This window comes from Cupressus sempervirens, chromosome 5 (assembly GCF_028749045.1).
Source record: "Cupressus sempervirens isolate cs-2001-9-10 chromosome 5, ASM2874904v1, whole genome shotgun sequence".
Lineage (NCBI taxonomy): Eukaryota > Viridiplantae > Streptophyta > Pinopsida > Cupressales > Cupressaceae > Cupressus > Cupressus sempervirens.
The window spans coordinates 234,261,309-234,279,820 of record NC_143122.1 but is presented as its reverse complement, the minus strand read 5'-3'; the positions used below and the strand labels follow the sequence as shown (position 1 = coordinate 234,279,820).

General features: G+C 31.3%; 1 pseudogene; it reads right to left on the bottom strand.

The window, feature by feature from the left end:
• Positions 1-17,420: 17,420 nt before the first annotated feature.
• LOC149555332 (putative receptor-like protein kinase At1g11050 pseudogene) lies at positions 17,421-17,963 on the bottom strand (annotated as a pseudogene).
• Positions 17,964-18,512: the final 549 nt, after the last annotated feature.

Here is an 18,512-nt window from a genome sequence, read left to right as displayed (position 1 = left end):
TCCCTTCATAAGGTTTCGCTTTATGCACCTTTTGCATTCTCTATTTAATAATTAATTAGTAATTATTAAATAACTTTTACCTTTTAGGTTACCTTTTGTAACTTTTTAGGTTACCCTTTTGGGTTTCAATCTCCTTCTATAAGGATTGATCTTTCATAATAATTTACATATTTTCTTTATCTAAGAATACAATTGCATATTTTTAGAGGAAATCTTTGCTTCTTCTTGTCTTTTCTTCCTTGCGACAAGTTTTCTACATGCAAGTATTCAAGGACTTTGTGGATTTGATTTGTGTATTTTTTCAAATCCTTCATGGTATCAGAGTTAGAATTGTTGAAGCTTGTTTGGTATTTGGAGAAAAAGAAGAACGAGGGTTTGATAGATTAGATCTAGAATTTTTTTGAGTATTTCTTGAGAAAATAGGGGGGTCACTAATATTTGGAGTAGTTTAAGGCTAAACAGACTTTAGAAATGGATACAAAAGGCATTAAAACCCCTATTTCCATATAAATTTTGTCTATTTTGGACAACATTGATCTGAGAGGCAAAAAAAATTGTCCAAAAGGCTGTAAGGCCTCCTACCTGCAATCTAAGATGATTTTTTAAAAAAATTTAAAAAAGAGCTCGCAGGCCATTTTTTCGGCCCGCATCCCCTTTTTCCAATTGGTAGAGCCTTTTTTTGGCATGAGCATCACTTCCTACCATCATTGTAGCCTTTCTTGGCTATCTGCTGATGCTCTTATTAGAATCTCCTTCGTCGCTACCAAAATCTCCTTCATCGCCGCCAGAAGTCTTACTACTACCGCTAGCCGAGACCTACCATTGCCACCACTACTCTAGCCATGCCACCATTGTGGCCACCACTACTCCTCTACCAATGGCTCTACCACCCTTCAGTCCCTCTATCTCCTCTGCCCATGTGGCATCACCGAAACCTACCACATGTCAGGTGCCATGTCATCTCTTTTTGAGCCCATTGCCACATGGATGACACATGGCACTCTATTTTGGTTGTGACAGCTATAGGCCATTAATTTTAAAGCATTAAAATAATGATGTCAACACTACATTATCTCTCATGCTTACCCTTTAGGTCCTCTTTTGACATACTATTTTTTTTGGCTGTACCTTAAGCATACAGAGGTATTTTTTGATATGGAAGAAGTGTCAAAAGCTGATTCTGAGATGGAGACAACAACACATGAATTTTTGGGTTTTGATGCAATTTGGTTGCCTATTCGGGTAGTCAAAGCTAGATGTTCTTTATTTTTCTCTAGAGGGCATATCTTGAGCATCTCATCCCCATTTTTTGAAAATGTTTTGGAAAGCTATTGCCTCTTCTTGTCTTTTTCTTCTCTATGATAGGTTTTCTACATGCAAGTATTTGAGGGATTCATGGATTTAATTTGCATATTTGCTCAAATCCTTCATTATATGTTGGGATTGTTACAAGATTCTCTGCTAATCCTAAGGAGAATAATTTGATGGTTGTTAAGAGAATTATAAGAAATCTAAAAGGAATAGAAGAATATGGTCTATACTACAAGAAAAATGAGAAGTTTGAGTTGAGAGCCTACACTGATGTTGATTGAGCTAGAAACATTGATGACAAAAATAGCACTAGTAGAGGGGCATTTTTCTTAGGAAAGAGTTTGGTCACCTGGACCACCAAGAAACAAAATTTTATATCTCAATCTAGTATTGAAGTTGAATATGTGGCTACTACAGTAAATTGTACAAACATTGTATCGATCAAATAGCTACTCAAAGGTACAAAAGAAGAAATCAGTGAACCTGTGGTGCTTTATTGTGATAATACAAGTTCTATATATATCAAAGAACCTTGTGATGCACACAAAGACTAAGCACATTGCAATCAAGTATCATTACTTGAGAGAGTTAGTTCAAGAAAAATAAGTGAAGATGGAATATGTGAATACAAAAGAGCAGATAGCTAATATTTTCATAAAAGAATTATGTAAAGATACTCATGAGTATCTAAGAGGTAAACTAGGAGTAATACCTATATCCAAAGCTACTTAAGAAGCATGAGTAGTTCCCTGCATTAACCAAGATGAATATTGTATCTTACAACTTGATGCAATAGTTACTACTTTAGGAGCTTCCTAAAGTAATTAAAGAGCTCAAACAGAAGATTGGTCACAACTTAGGTGATAGAGGGAGAAATTAAAATTGTTAACATCTGAATGTTGAGATGACAAGTCTTTGGCATTGTTGTCAAAGAGAGAGAAATAAAGATTACCAAAAAGAGGGAGAATTACTTTAGAAGGAGAAAGAAATATGAAATATCTACTCAAAGGGAGATAGTGTACCTAATAGTTACTATTGAGGGAGAAATGAATAAAAGAAATACATCTACCTAGTAAGAGGGAGATAGTACTAAGGTAGATATAAGAATAGAGAAAACATATTAGAAAGAGGAAGTGATTAGAGAAAGTCAGAAGGGGAAACCCTACAAGATGATAGATGAAGGGAGTCATAAGGAAGAGTTGAATGTCTGTTGATCAAAATAGAATTTTGTAGCCTATATAGAAGATAAAAGCTATTGATAGAGGGAGATATTTCAATACAAGGAATTATTTTATTTTTGGTATAATTTTTGGTATTGGTTTGCCATGAATGCCAAAGAGGGAGATTGTTCACATGAGATTGTTTTGAGGTGAAGAATCTATAATGGAATAATAATTGTTTTGTCACTGATGTCAAACCTGCTACTTTTTGGTAAGACAACTACTTAGTTGATTTTAGTACTATCATTTGTTTGATTGATAAAGAGGATTTGATCAAATGAGATAACAAGAGCACATAGAGGAAAGGTTGAGTTATGGTATGAAATAGGAGTACAAAGATTAGTTAAGGCAGTAATGATATAGTCTATCTTTTATCTACTTAAGAATGCAAAGTTTGGATACACTGATTAAGTCTAGAAGAACAAGTAAGAAGAATTGTGTCTCCCAAGCTCAACCAAGTGCATAGTAGGTGTCGAGAAAATTTAGTACAAACCAAGTAGAAAATTAGTTGGAGCCAAGCAAAGTGAAGATTCAGTGTATGTTGAGTGAATAGTTGATGTCAAGCATCAATAAACTTTAGTGTTTTCTAAGTAAACTAGTGGAAGATAAGTGGAAGAACAATATGGAAGTCCAGTAACAACATATTGATGTCGAGTGCCAATATTCATGTTAAATCATAGATTTGACAAATCTGAGCTGACTATTTTTTTTTCTAGAATTATGTGAAGCATGTGGAAGATAACTATGATGAGTTGGTGGCACAAAATTTAGGGTAAACCATTTTGTGATGAATTCAAAGGAGATTGAAGAAGAATTTTCTAGAGGAACCAAATGGAAAAGTGGGTAGATTCATTATATCTTACCTAACACTAAAATGGATGATTATGGTTAAGCAACAAAAGATTTTAAATCTCTATTTACAAAGAGATTTGGTCAAAAGAAAAGGTTGTCATGTGCGAGAACCTAAGAAGGACAAGGAGCCTAGGATATTACTTCATTTAGTGGCAAAATAGAAGAGACTGCAAATGGCATGCAAAGCAAGAAGGCTTAAGAGTATCAATTCCTAAAGGGTGAACAAGCTACCAGAGCTGACGTGTGTGGAAGCCAACCAAAATGGAGGATTGAAACATAAATATGTAACCTACAAGTGAGTTGTAATTTGTTATCAGATCAAGCCTTATTGTTACTTTCTAATCATTATATCAGTCTAGGGTAAATTCTTTGGATTAAAGTTTACCTAATGGTCATTTGTAAATCCTTTAATCGGTGACATTCCAAGTGAATGATCTAAAGTCCTCTAACGAGGCTCACACACAATAGGGTGATTGAAATTCTTTAACCAGGTCACATTTAACAATATGTATTGTAACCTTTAATAGGGTTGGCTTCACTTCAGAAGAGTGAGAGTTAGTAGCATGTTACTAGTGGTTTTCTCCAAATTGGGTTTCCACATAAAATTCGTGTGTCAAATGTGTTATTGAATCTGTTACATTTCATATTTACTTTTTTGCAAAGTTGCTTTGACCTAGGATAGTAACCTACAAAATTTAATTATTGTATGATCTAATGGATGCATGCATAATAAAGTTTTATGGATATGAGTCTAGTAAGCATTCAAAAGTTTTATTTGTATATCTAGACCTTGGGTAATTGATTCCCCCCTACCCTCACTTATTCTAAAGAATTCCAACAATTATATTGCATATACATAATAATTTATAGTGCTTATTCATAATCTTAATATATAAATCTTCATAATTTAGATATTTTAAATGTCACCACAATATTTTATTTACAACTATTTAAGATAAAATGGATACACTTCACATGTTTCATCTCTATGGTGTCTTTGTGGAAAATGTTCATTTTGTTTTCTTTATAAGGAAAATACTTTAAAATATCATTAGATTGCATAAACGAGTTTTTGGATGTAGCATTAAGAAAATAAGTGTAGCATTATATTAGGATTTTCAAAAGGGAAAATTAGTAAGGCATTAGTCTCATGAACTCATTTGATTTTGAGTTAATCTGCTAAGAATTTGTAAATTTCATGTTTTAGTTTTAATTTATAGCCCCAATAAGGTCCTAGCGAAAAGGTAATAAATGTCTTGATTTAAAAATAAATCTAAATCAAGAAACAACATTTTTTATAATATTTGATAAGTTAATGTACGGTTTCATGTTCTCAAAATATGATAATAAAAAAGAGAAAATTGGTTGAAGAAAATAGCCAAAACAATGGATGAATTAACATTTTCTCAATTTAATAAGTGACAATATTTTTGTTGGTATTTTTTTAGTAACATGTCTTGTTCTCTTTATCACTTTTGATTTTAGATATATATTTTTCTTTAATTATTTATTTATTTTAATTTTTTCGTAGTCTTTATATATTTTATTGTCTTTTTTTTTTTTTTTTGTGATCTTTCTCTCTTTTCTCTAATTTTCTTCTTGGTTCTTTCTTGTATTTTGTTTTTATTGGTTCTATTCTTTTTCTTTTATATTTAAAATTAAAAAAATATAGTTTTCGTTTGGTTCCATTTTTTCATTTTATTTTGTCCCCTCTTCCCTTTTTGTCCTTGATCTTTAGGCATCTTTTTGTTTTTCTTCTTTTAAACCCCTTCACCCCTACCCTAGTCTACAAAGTTTGATCCAAAATGTTGATTTAAAAACTCCAACACAGTCACTTCTAGAAATTGTTACTAAATACCATAAATATTTTTAAAACACATCAGCTAGTATTGTCATAGCCCACTACCCCTCTTTGTCTTGCAAAACCAAAAGTAAAGAAGGATCTAAAGTTAGGGTTGATTATTGTTTGTTGGGAATTGATCCAAGGTCCTTGACTATAAGAAGTGGTTATTATTTAGATTGTTTTTAGAGAAATAAGTTAGAAAATACCAACAAACCTCTTCTAACAATCAACTATTATTTTGAAGTTCAATCAAGTTTAATTTGTATTCATAGTTCTAGTAAAAAGAATCACTAAGTACTATATTTAAGTCTATCTTAGAGAGGGTCTTATTTTTTAATATTTAGCTTAAATTAATCTTTTTAAAAATTAAATGTTAAAATAGTTTGATATTACTAACGTGTTCAATAGCATTTCCATAAATTTCAAGAATTATATGTGAACAAGTTCAAATTTCTATTTCAGTCATAAATATTATAAAATTTTGAAATAAACATTTCCTAAGCTTATTTTTATATATTATTTGATTGTAAAAAAAAGTTTTAATGGATTGATAAAAATAAATAATTTTCTATTTTTAAAATATAAAATTAGTCATTTAGTTTAATTGGTTGCAAAATGAGTTTTCATTGTGGAGATTCTTGATTCAAATCTCAAGAGGGACATTTTGGTTATATTTGTGTAGATTCTAAGTTGTGACTCTTGGTCTTTGCAATTGTTATAAGCTTGTAAGTGTCGTGTTATTCATTAAAAAAAAAATACAAGATTGTTAGGTATCTTGGCATTCCCTTCTCTATGGAGCCTTCTCTTAAAGATATGTGGCTTTGGGTTAAGGAAAAAATCATCAAGAAGTTAAATAAATGGCACAACGCATCTTTATCTCTAGTTGGTAGGGTTCAAGTCTATCAAAAAATCCTCTCTTCTTACAATATTTATTATGCCTCTACCTAGATGTTCAACAATTACCATATCCTTGAAATTTGAAAGGCCATCAGGAACTACCTCAGGTTGGGTAGGCAAAGGTAACAAGAAGCTCTGTGTTGTTAAATGGGAGCAGTGCCATATTGACAAGCTCCTTGTGGGTTTAGGGTTGAAGGATCTTAAAACTTGTGGCTTAGCTCTTGCCTCTAAATGGATCTTTCACTCCAAAGATAGGGATGATCCTTGGAAAGTTCTTGTCAAATGTAATATTGAAAGAGGATTCCCCAAGAATGCTAAATTCTGGAAAAACTTAAATTTTGTGACATGATTTGAGGCAACTTTCCTATTGTGATTCAAGGCTTTGTTGTTTTTAAATCCATTTGGAAAGCGTTAGATTTTGTCAGAGTTCCCACAACCATATTAGATATGGATATGATTGTGAAATCACTATATTGGCTGACAGTATTTTTACGAGAAGAACCCATGTTGGAATCTAGCTTGATAATTTCTTTTGTACTCTTTTTTGGGAGTAGTCACACTGCCTTCGCTATTGTAAATCATTCCTCAAAAATATTTGGAATTGGTGAAAAGTTTCTAAACCATCTTTGGTGAGGCCCATTTTTTTTCCGAGCAAGGGAAGGAGTGTCACCCATGGTGTTGAAATTATTTTACATTAAAAAATAGTTTTTAATTGTAATAAGTTAATTAATTTTACTATAGTACTTTAATTGTTATTTGCAAAGAACAAAATAAATTTATAATTAAAAACGTCACTATACCAAAATACGTGACAAACTTAAGTTCATTAAACATTCTCTTTTTTAAAATATCTAATCAAAACTTTTTAATTTCAAATTATTTGTGACATGACCTATACTTTAAGAAGCTATGCAAAACATTCTTAATATCAAATTTTCAAGTATTAACCATTTATCAATATTTAATAATGTTATGACTATAATTTAAATAATTGAAATAAATTATTCATTTTTTCTAATTTTTATTTATAGATTTTCTTTAAAACAAAAATAAGAATTTATCAAAAATTTAAAAAAATTGTTATATTAAATATCTTCAAATATCAAGTGGCAAATAATTTCATTTATATAATACAATAATCATGCCCTTAAAATCAGACTACAAATATTTTAATTCAAATTAGTAATCCTTCCAAAATTAAAAGAATAGCTTCCATATTGGGGTGGTTGGTAAGTTTAGGAACTATGATGATAAAGTAAATTCTAGAAGGTGTTAAAATAAAATGTAGTTGAAACATTGACAACGTGATTGGAAATAGTAAAGATGTGAACAACGTGATCATTTGGTATATTAAAAAACAAAGCTGTGCATATTGTTTTTGAATTGTCAACCAGATGTGTTGTCTCAGTATGTAGAGAAGACCAGAAACATATGAAATTGGGTTGGAATAGGGTTTTCAAGCAGTGGTAATCACTTGTTCTATAGATCCCAACTTGTTCAAAGGACCATGGTTCGAATCCAAAGGATCAGGGATATCTTCAAAAAATTAAGCTTCGAGCTCTGTAGCTCTTTCTCCATGGAATTTGTCTATTCAAACAATGAGACTTGATGTAATTTGTCTATTTAGACAACGAGACTTGGAATTGCATGCAACCGACTAATAAGATTGGACTATGGATTTATCTATTGAGCATGGCATCAAAAATAGATATTGAATTTGTAGTCAATTTTGACAATTTCTTGGATAATTTGAGAAAATAGGTGTACAAATTTTCTACATAGATTTTCTATAGTTGAAAAAGAAAAATAATCTAGTAGAAATTTCCATAAATAATTTTTATGTTCAATTTTTGTGTGGAAAGAAAACATTTTTACCCCTAGTAAAATTAATATTAGCCAATCAAGAAATAGGAATTGTTGTTTAAAAATAATTAAAAAATAAACTTAGTTTTCAACTTTAGGAAATGACTAGTTTTGGCTCTAAATATTAATTGTGACCATCACCAAAAACATTAGACTAATAATGTTTTCCTCAACCTCTGGTAAGCCATCATTTATGGAAGGAATGACCCAAATCCCAAAATTGTCATTTGTATACACAAGAAGTACATCTCTCTACTTGCAATTTCGTATCAAGTTTTCTACTACTCCTATTTTGGTTTTATAGTAGGCACTATATGAATGATCTAAGGATATCTATGCATGGATACAAAATATTTCATTGCACTAAATGTTACAATTGGAACACATGCCACAATGCCCAAATGGATTACACATCCTTTTATAATCATGTCCAACACTAAAATTATCGTTACAAGGAAAACCCATTGATATTTTGTTTTATTCATTTTTGGGTACTCTCAAAATTTTGAAAGATTATATACATATAATTTTTTTGAAAAGATTCTAAAATTAGATATGGCCTTAACATTCAAAGGGAAATGATGGTTTCTTGAAAGAGAAAGTTTACTATTGAATTGAAGCCTTTCTCACTACATAAAGATCAACTTGTCCAAAAAGAATGAAAATGTCTAGTTCCTATTGGAATATTCAATCAAAAAATATCCTCTTAATGTTTACATAAGGCTTATTTATTAGTAGCAAAAAATAAATCAAAACTCTTTTTGAATGACTACTTATTTATTGACAACAAAAATCCTTATTTTTCTCTTAAAAATAAAAAACAATCACATGATTATATAGAAAACAATGTAAGAATAGCTCTAAATGACTTGATCTAGTTGTCTCAAATATATGCACTACCCCATATCCAATCTATTTCTACTTGCATTTACACAACTTTAATCATCTCATGTTGTCCATTACAAACTTCTTTACTATCAATATAACTCTCATATTCTCATCTTATAAACTTAGACATGCTAACAATAAAACAAGAGTCTTAAAAGACTTAATCTATCTGCCCCATATATACTCGCAACTCTATATCCAATCTATTTCTATGAGGATTTACACAACTTTTCTCTTCTCCTTTCCTCCATTAAAGGGGCAGTCATACTGTATAACAACAATCTCAATGTGTAAATGTATGGATATCATTTCTATACAACACAATAAACACTCAATAAACTTAGATAAAATAGGTAAATAAAAGAAATAAAAGTGACTTTCTCTTGCAACTCCAACAATTTTACCAATGATTTATCTTTTATTCTACCAGGTTACCAACACATTGAAATAGAATCAATTGTTTTGGTTTCTTTGGCAATAAATCTTGTTGCACTTATGATCACTGCTCACCATCTAAAAATTGATATGGCATTTGATGATTCTCTCTAAATAGACCTGAGAGGTATAATCTTTTTAGTTGCACTTATTTGTGAAACTCAACCACTAAATTGTTATGAATTTATCATACCCCTCCCCTCCAAAAAGAAAGGAGCAAATTTTTCAACATAACAGGAGTATAAAGAAACATTCTAGATATACTAAAAAAATCATATATATTGTTGTAAAAACTATATTGAGTTATGACATTACAAAGGTGTTCTTATACATCATAAAGGAACCAACAATCATGAATAAAATGGAGGTGGCATTGAACTATTGAATCACATTGAACACATTTCTCTCCTCAATTCATTCTCTAGGTTCAATGTCATTTTCATATTTTCCCCTTAAATATCCAAGATGTCATCATTGTCAATCTCCTTTACCATTCTTCATAATCACAATATCTAGATTTCTACCTCCAAATTAAACAACTCTTGAGAAATGTAGTTAGAAAATTTCTCAAAATTGTGGCAACACTCACCATTCTACCAATACAAAATATCTTCTTAGAAATAATCGTACAAAATTTACAAGTTGTACAAATTTAATGAAACTCCAACAAATTGGCTACAATGCAATTGAGAAAAATTGCTAATATTATATCCAAAAGAAAATATTCAAGTATATGACATGAGTTGAAATAGCATTAATACACATTCAGTATTCCTTTTGCATTGAAAAGCCAAAATTATAGATAAAAAATATGAAAAATAGTGGTTCACAAATTTTGCATACATAACAAAAAAAAATAGTATAACTTCAACCACAATAAGCATCTAAGAAAACAATGCAATAGATCAAGCAAATTTTGGTCTCCGCCAGTACTATCAACAACACATTAGCATTAGGCAAGAGCTTGCAACAAAATGGTAACTTGTGAGCCTCTCATGTGGGAGGTCTTGGGTTTAAATCCGCTTAACACATAAAAATAATTAATTACAATAAATAAGAATAATTAATTTGGGCAACTCTAGTTGCTCCTATTTAGGCTTTGTAAGTATAAGTAAACCACCCCACTCCAAGAAGTCATCTCTACCGTTCTTTATTCAATCCATAAAAATCATCAACTCTAGAAACTGAATGCCCATTGGAAGATGCACAAAAAGTAACTTTTCCCAAAAACAAGAAAATATTAAAATATAATTTTAAGTATAAGAATAGATCAATACCCAGAGGCAACAAACCATAAGGTTGATCCAAATAAGTGTGATGTTTAAAAGTAGAGAAGATATAAAATAATGTACCATATTATTCCTTCTTATGGTATTTGATAGATAGATTCCACCAAGGCCCACAAATTTTGCACAACAATCTCTTGTTCCTTACATTCATTCAATTTCAATTGGGTTTCTATGTTTTCACTTTATAATCTACGATGGACCCTTCATTGGTGTAAGAAACTAAGTATTGTCTACTTCTATAAGACTGGTCTCAAAATCATTCTTCAATTCTACTAGACGAAACAGTATAGCAAAAACTTAATGACAATATATTGCTCACTTTTTAGCCTTATACAAAAACCTAAATTCATAATTTCAACATTTTCTCTAAATGCATATGGATTTCCTCTTACAATTATCCTAACAATCAATCTTTTCCACCATCATTTCTCACCATCAATTTTATTGTTCGCATTAGGGTGGTTTATAAACTTCACACTTTTTGGCATCGATATAGACCACATGAACATTCATTATGTAAAGTTGAGATGCCAAAATGTAAAAATATCCGTATTCAACCTTTCTCAAGTGACACATGCAATAGTAGTTTACTCAACCTTTGCGACCATTCTCCATGTTATTCCTTCCTCATGGCAGCTTCCTTCACGTCATCTACACATAAAGAAAATTATAACCTACATTTTACTTTACTTCTTATTATTGTTATATTTTACAAAATTATTTTAACCTAAAAATTAATTTTAATTTGTAATATATAATTTTCTTAATAATTATATAATGAAAAAACTTCTAACATTAAATTTATTAAATAATTATAATAATTTGCTAATTTACAAAATCTAATTATTTTAATTTTTAAAATTGCAGTAAGAATTATTGCTGCAATTCAATTATACACAGATTTTCTATAAAAAAATATAAAAATACAAAAAAAATATAAATATATATATATATACACAGATTTTCTATAAAAAAATATAAAAATACAAAATATATATATATATATATATATATAAAATGAGATTACACATATAAGGCACATTGCGTCTCTTGTTCTTCACCTGCGATTTGATGGAAACAAATCATTTCATTTAGCAGCTTTCGACGTTTCAGGAAAAAATAAAACGGGAAATGAAAACATCCAACTATACAATGAAAAGCTGCTGACATATTCGATTATAAGATCCTTCAGCTCTATAAGATCGAGTCTCGATTATGGATTTGGTAACAAAAATCTACAATTTAGCCTCTCTCTATCATTTAGCTGATTATGTATTTGGTAACATTTTTTTCTGTAATTTGGCCCCTCCTTATAAATTTAGCCCATTATTCACTCGTCGACAGAGAGTTGTAGCAAACTGGATATTGATTTCTTCTGTAATCCAGTAACGATATTGTCTGTCATGGCGGCCATGGCTATGATCTTGTTCTGCAGCATGGGAATCAGTGACTGGTGCTGTGCAAGGGCCAAAATTAGGCGTTTTGCGAGAATTCACATGGGCGTACTGCGGTTCAATATAGTGCCAATCAAGGACGCAACCAAGAATTTTAGTTGCGCCATTATAATCGATCAGGGAAATTTCGACGGCATAGTGTGTAACGGAAGACTTGCCGAAGCTCATGAGATGATTGCTGTGAAGAAAATGGATTACTCTTTCCATGAAAACCTTGGCCCAGTGCGGTTCAACGCGCGGCAATTGGAAGAGGCAACGAACAATTTCAGTTTTACCAATTTAATCGGACAGATGATCGCCGTGAAGAGAATGAAGAAGAGATGATGAGCAGCTTTCGCCACCAGAATTTGTTGGCTCTCCGTGGTTTCGACGTTGCCGGTGACGGCAAACAGGGCTGCCATAAGCGGTTTCTCATTTGCGACTATCTCGCTAATGGCAGCCTGGATCAACACATTTTTGGGAGAGCACTGTCGTGGGAGCAGAGGAAGAAGATAATAATCGGCATCGCAAAGGGGTTATGTTATCTGCATTAGGCTTGCAACAAGGGAAAGGCAATCTCATTTGGGGTCAAAAGTAGCAGGCACGCATGGGTATTTGGCGCCGGAGTATTCTCTGACTGTACTGCTGATAGATCGTTGTGATGTCTATAGCTTTGGGGTCGTGTTGCTGGAAATCATGAGCGGCAGAAGGGCCGTGGATACGACTTGCCAATGCCATATTACCGATTGGGTGTGGAATCTTCTCAAGGCATCCAATAAAATCGATCTAGGGATAGATTGGAGAATGCGGGAGAGGAAAGAGGTGAAAACAATGGAGAGATTTGTAATGGTGGGAATTTTGTGTCCTCATGTGAATGTGGCATTAAGGCCGAGACTGCAGTTCCCACAATGCCAGAAAAACTCCAACCTGTAGGAATTCATAGAGCGGAGCCTGACAGGACAGATTTTCTGAGATTTTTAAACCCTTCTTTCAACTAGTCCGTCTGGACAAAATATTGAACTCAAGAAGACTGTGTATTAATATCATTCTTTCATATACGATATCTTCTTTTAGCTTCCATTTGCAATAAGATACCAGATGTTCGAATTTTAATGATTTAGGAGGCACACTATTTTTTCAGCTACTAAATATATGTAGCTATATCATCAAATGTACAATTGCTGGACTTAATTTTTTACGTTAGACATTGAAAACCATAATAACAACACACACTTTCGTCCTTTTGCGGAAATAAAACTCAGTTCAAGGAATTAGGGTAATGTACAAAGCACTCAGAGCGATGTAGTTTTGGTCTGCAAAGGAAAATCTGGTTTTATTTTTGGACTCTTTGCTCATGTTTCTTCTGATTATTTTGATCCGTCGATACGCTTACATAAAGTATAAAACATATCATTTTGACAATATATAAAATCTACAACTTCTAATCTACAATCGCTTTAATATCGAATAAGTCTAGAGCATATCTGCCATGTACTACAATATAGGTTATATCCCAGGCTTAACATTTTTTTAAAAAATAATTATATAGTTTTTCTTTTAATGTTAGATTATTTATTATAAATTTTATTATTGAAATTTTAGCTTAAGTATTTGAATTTTAAGGGTCTGTAGAGGGAGAATTCTATAAAAAATAGAGTTCATATTGTTAGATTTTAAAATAATATGTAAAGAAAATTTCTTGAGAAGTGTTAAATTATTGAGAAATGATTGACAAGTGACAAAAATCAGGTTTGTAGGAAAATTTCTAAAAGTTAGGCACTCTTATTTTCCAACAAAAAATTCTAAATAATCTTGTGTTCAAAAAATAAAATTCTCACAAGACCTTTACTTCTCAAAAACATAATTTAAATACCTTGCATGGCTTTGCCAATAATGTCATGCTAGCATATTTTTATTGGATAATAATGTCAAGAATAGATTTGTAGTGTTTTAGAAGGTTTTGAGCATGTTGATTATTTATAAATAGCATCTTCTGTGTTTTTAAGATTCATTGCTTTAAAAGTAAATCTTGCATAGATAAAAATTTCTATGTTTTAAAAAAAATTCATTGGATAATACTCTCAAGAATGGAGTTGAAGTGTTTTAGGAAGTTATTTTAAATTTAATTTTTAGCATTTTGATATTTTATAATTAGTATTTTCTATATTTTTAAGTGTCTTCATTGCTTTAAAAGCAATTTTTGCATACTTAAATATATTCATGTTTTAAAAAGTTTTGATCACTTTAGAAGCTATATATGGAAATATGCACTTATCTTCTTTTTGTCAATTTTGCATGTAATTGAGTGGTGTTGCAATTATTTTGATTTATTAAAAAAAATCATTTGAATGTAGAATAAAATTACACATGCTTGTTGAAAATTTGTATACCCTCTTTCTGACATCAAAGGTTTAGAATTTAAGAGAAAGACGCAATATTATATTTAGAAAAGAGGGGTAATTAACTTATTCAAAATAAATCAAGACATACAAAGAAAAACCTAAGAGCGACACAATAAAGCTCAAGGCAAAGACACAATCAAATTGAAAGAGGTCACAACTAGTCAACTTTATGGAATCTATATTTGACTTATCCACATCCTCTTTATATTTTTTCCTAGATTCAATTGTGTCATTATTTTTGCATCAATTTTTCGGATCACATTCTATGATTCATCATCATGATAAGAGAAATAGAGTTTCATGAGAGAAATAGAGTGTCACTTTCTCTTAACCTAATGATGGATCACAAAGTATGGTCTAAAATGTTGATGCAAAAATAATTACACAATCAAATCTAGGAACATATAAAATTTGATAGTTTCATATGGATTGTGGAAATAATTTTGTTCTTATCCCCTTTATAATCAATCTCAAGAGACTTCATAGTCCATACCCTACCTGCTTTAGTTCTCAGAAGTTCATTTACTAAGAAAGCTACTACATTTTTCTACTTCCTCAAAGTATGACAAAAAATAAAAAATAATCCATCTAGCACTATCAATTAAGGACTTATCTTACTAGTACAAATACTTACCAATTAGCTTCCTCCAAATGTTTACTATTTAACATATTGAGTGCAACTTGAGTGACAAAATAATCTAATTTTAAATCAAGGGAGAACCCTTTTCTATATCACAAAGAATGGATATAGAAGGAAAAGAAGAGCGCAATACTTCACTATTGTTCCTACCAACACCATTGATTCATGCATGTCCACATTTCCTTCTAGAAGACTGATTCATTTTAACTTTTAAAAATCCCTCAAATGGATGAACCACCTTCCCTATTTAATAATTTTATGTTTGGCATACCTTAATTTCCTTCTTGCTAAGGGGTTAGCCCTACACTCAACAATATCCAGATTCCATATCATAACTAGATCACTAGGATCCATAGGTTCACTAACAAGTTACATTTTGAAAGAATCATTACATGAATTATCTAAACAATAATTCTTCATAGAAGAACACTTATAATTTCCAAATCTTGAAAGATCCAATTTATTTCTAGCCACAAGTTCCAAATGAAAATGAACCTTCAATTTATTTCTAGCCACAAAATAGTCAATGCTCCCCTATATATTTGTGACAAGGAACTAACTACCTCCCATGAGTTATATAAGTTTAATAGTTGTATTAGGCATTGATAGGTTGATCTTTTGATGCAACGATAACGACCACTCTAACAATGATAACCCATCATAATCAAATACATCACATGTAAAAATAGCAAAGCTATCAAACATTTATATTGAATTAAACATTGCATGTTAGATAGTTTAACTATTTTCTACTTTGACTCAAATAATTATCTTGGAAAAGTTATTAATTTTCCATTATGAAAATAAAAAATAAAAATGGGGTTATGATATTTTGCCTTTTTTATATAACTATATTAAATTATATTATATATTAAAGCATCTAAGAAAGCAATTAAAAAAAGTGAACTTATTTTCTATTGATTCGTGTTTATATGATGTTATTATGTGATCATTAGTCCTTTCTCAATCTTGTAGCATATTTTCTTAAGAAAACTATGTTTGAAGTCTAAGTAAAGGGAGCATTATAGTAGCCTTAGGTTATGAAATATGATAAAACACATAATCTATAATGGCACTACAACTTGCATTCAACTCAATCATCTAAATACAAAGAAATCTAGAAGCATATGCTCTCATGCAACTGAACATTCACTAAAATATTGAAGTAATTGTGCAATGCAATACTAGAAACATAGAGCAAGATCATGGTGCAAGATAAGTTGTTGGTGGTTGTTGTCATGAAGGACATAAATCAATTTTTGAGAAGGGATTTGATTTGATATAACAAATTATACAAAATGAGGTTTCTTGGAGTTGTGTTGTTGTCCTTGTTTCATGTTGAAACACTATAATTATATCATAGAAGAAATCTTTCCTCCAATTATTATTAAGAAAAAAATACTGATGCTAAAAAGGTCTTGTTGTTAAAATTATATCTAAACATTTTAAAGGATAAAATTAGAAATAATTGTTAAAAAATATACTAACTCAAATGAACATTTTAAAACCTTTTTTCATTTATTGACACCTAAATCTTTATTCCTATATTTCAAGTAAGCAATCAATTTAAGATATAAATACATTCTACATTAAAATAAATATTTTATATTTATTGGTCTTTGGTTTGTTTCATAAGGCTAATTCAAGTAAAAATTGTAGATTAGATAAATTTAGTAAAATGAGGTTTCTTGGAGTAGTGAAGTTGTCTTTGTTTCATGTTGAAATGCTATAATTATATCATAGAAAAAATCTATCCTCCACTTATTTAAGAAAAAAAATCCTAGCTCTATAAAAGATCCTCTTGTTCAAAGTATATCTAAACATTTTAAAATATAAAATTAGAAATAATTGTTAAAAAATATACTAACTCAGATAAACATTTTAAAACCTTTTTTCATTTATTGACATCTAAATCCTTATTCCCAAATTTCAAGTAAGCAATCAATTTAAGATATAAACACATTCTACATTAAAATAAATATTTTTTATTTATAGGTCTTTGGTTTGTTTCATAAGGCTAATTCTTAAAAATGAAGTAAAAATTGTAGATTAGATAAATTTAGTAAAATGCATGAATAATTGACAATTCTTAATTTTTGAACACAAAAATTTCAGCCTAATACTATTCGAGTTCCAGTTCCAAATGAGTAAAACTTCTTTATGAATAGAGACCACGGCAAGAAAAATAAAAAATAAAGAACACTGTATTTCTTAGTAGCTCATTTCTCTCTCAGAAATAGCAAGGATATCGGCATCTCCGCTGAGATGTTTCCATAAAAAACATGACCAGCAAGGAATAAACAATTCATGTATTGGACCATCATGGGTTACAACCCATAAGCGCCACCTATCTTCTAATGACAGACGAGTTGAAGGAAGGATAACTCTCTATAATACTGAGAAATGCCTTTCCATTGTTCGCCGCTCTGTGATTTGCTACTGGCAAAGGCTTTTTTGGTATTGCGAGAATGACAGCCTCTCCCTCCAACATCTTCAATGCCTCTACCATGCTTGACCTTAAAGCCAGATTAACGTGAGTACACAAAATACCCACCTTAACAAATCTATCCATTGTTTTCACCTCTTGACTCTCGTGCATTCTCCAATCTATCAATTCAACTATTCTACTCATTTCCAGGAGCTTCCATGCCCAATCAGTAATAAGGTATTCAGTCGAACATTCCACAGAGATATCCAGAGCCCTTCTGCCACTCATAATTTCCGACAACACAACTCTAAAGCTATACACATCACTTCGATCTGTAAGAATTCCATACAGAGCATACTCCGGCACCAAATACCCATGCGTCCCGCTTATTTTTGACATGAGATAGGATTCCCCTTCACTCGCCATCCTTGCCAACCCAAAATCAGCAACACAGGCATTCATGTCCTCATCCAGCAGAATGTTATTGGCCTTTATATCTCTGTGATATGTCGTTGGCCGAATGCCGAAATGCAAATGACATAACCCCTTTGCAATCCCAATTATAATCTTCTTCCTCTGCTCCTACGTCAGCGTTCTCCCAGCGGCGTTTCTAAAAATGTGTTGATCGAGGCTGCCATTGGTGAGGTAGTCATAAACGAGAAACCGCTGGAACCCGTCTTTGTCGTCACCGTCAATGCCAAAACCTCACAGAGCCACCAAATTTCGATGGCGAAGGCTGCTCTAAATCTCTAAATCATCATCAAGAGAGCACTTCTTCATTCTCTTCACAGCAATCATCCAACCATCGGGGTGTTTTCCCTTTTACACCATTCCAAAATTCCCCTTCTCGATTAAATTCATGCAACTGAAATCATTCGTGGCTTTCTTGATTTGCCCTTCATTGAGCCACACTATGACCATCTTTAGCTTCACGCTGTTGATCAGAAGGCTTTTGTTTATTAATCTCTTAAAATGCCTGTGCTTCATCCTCGCCCTCCACCACTAACGAAC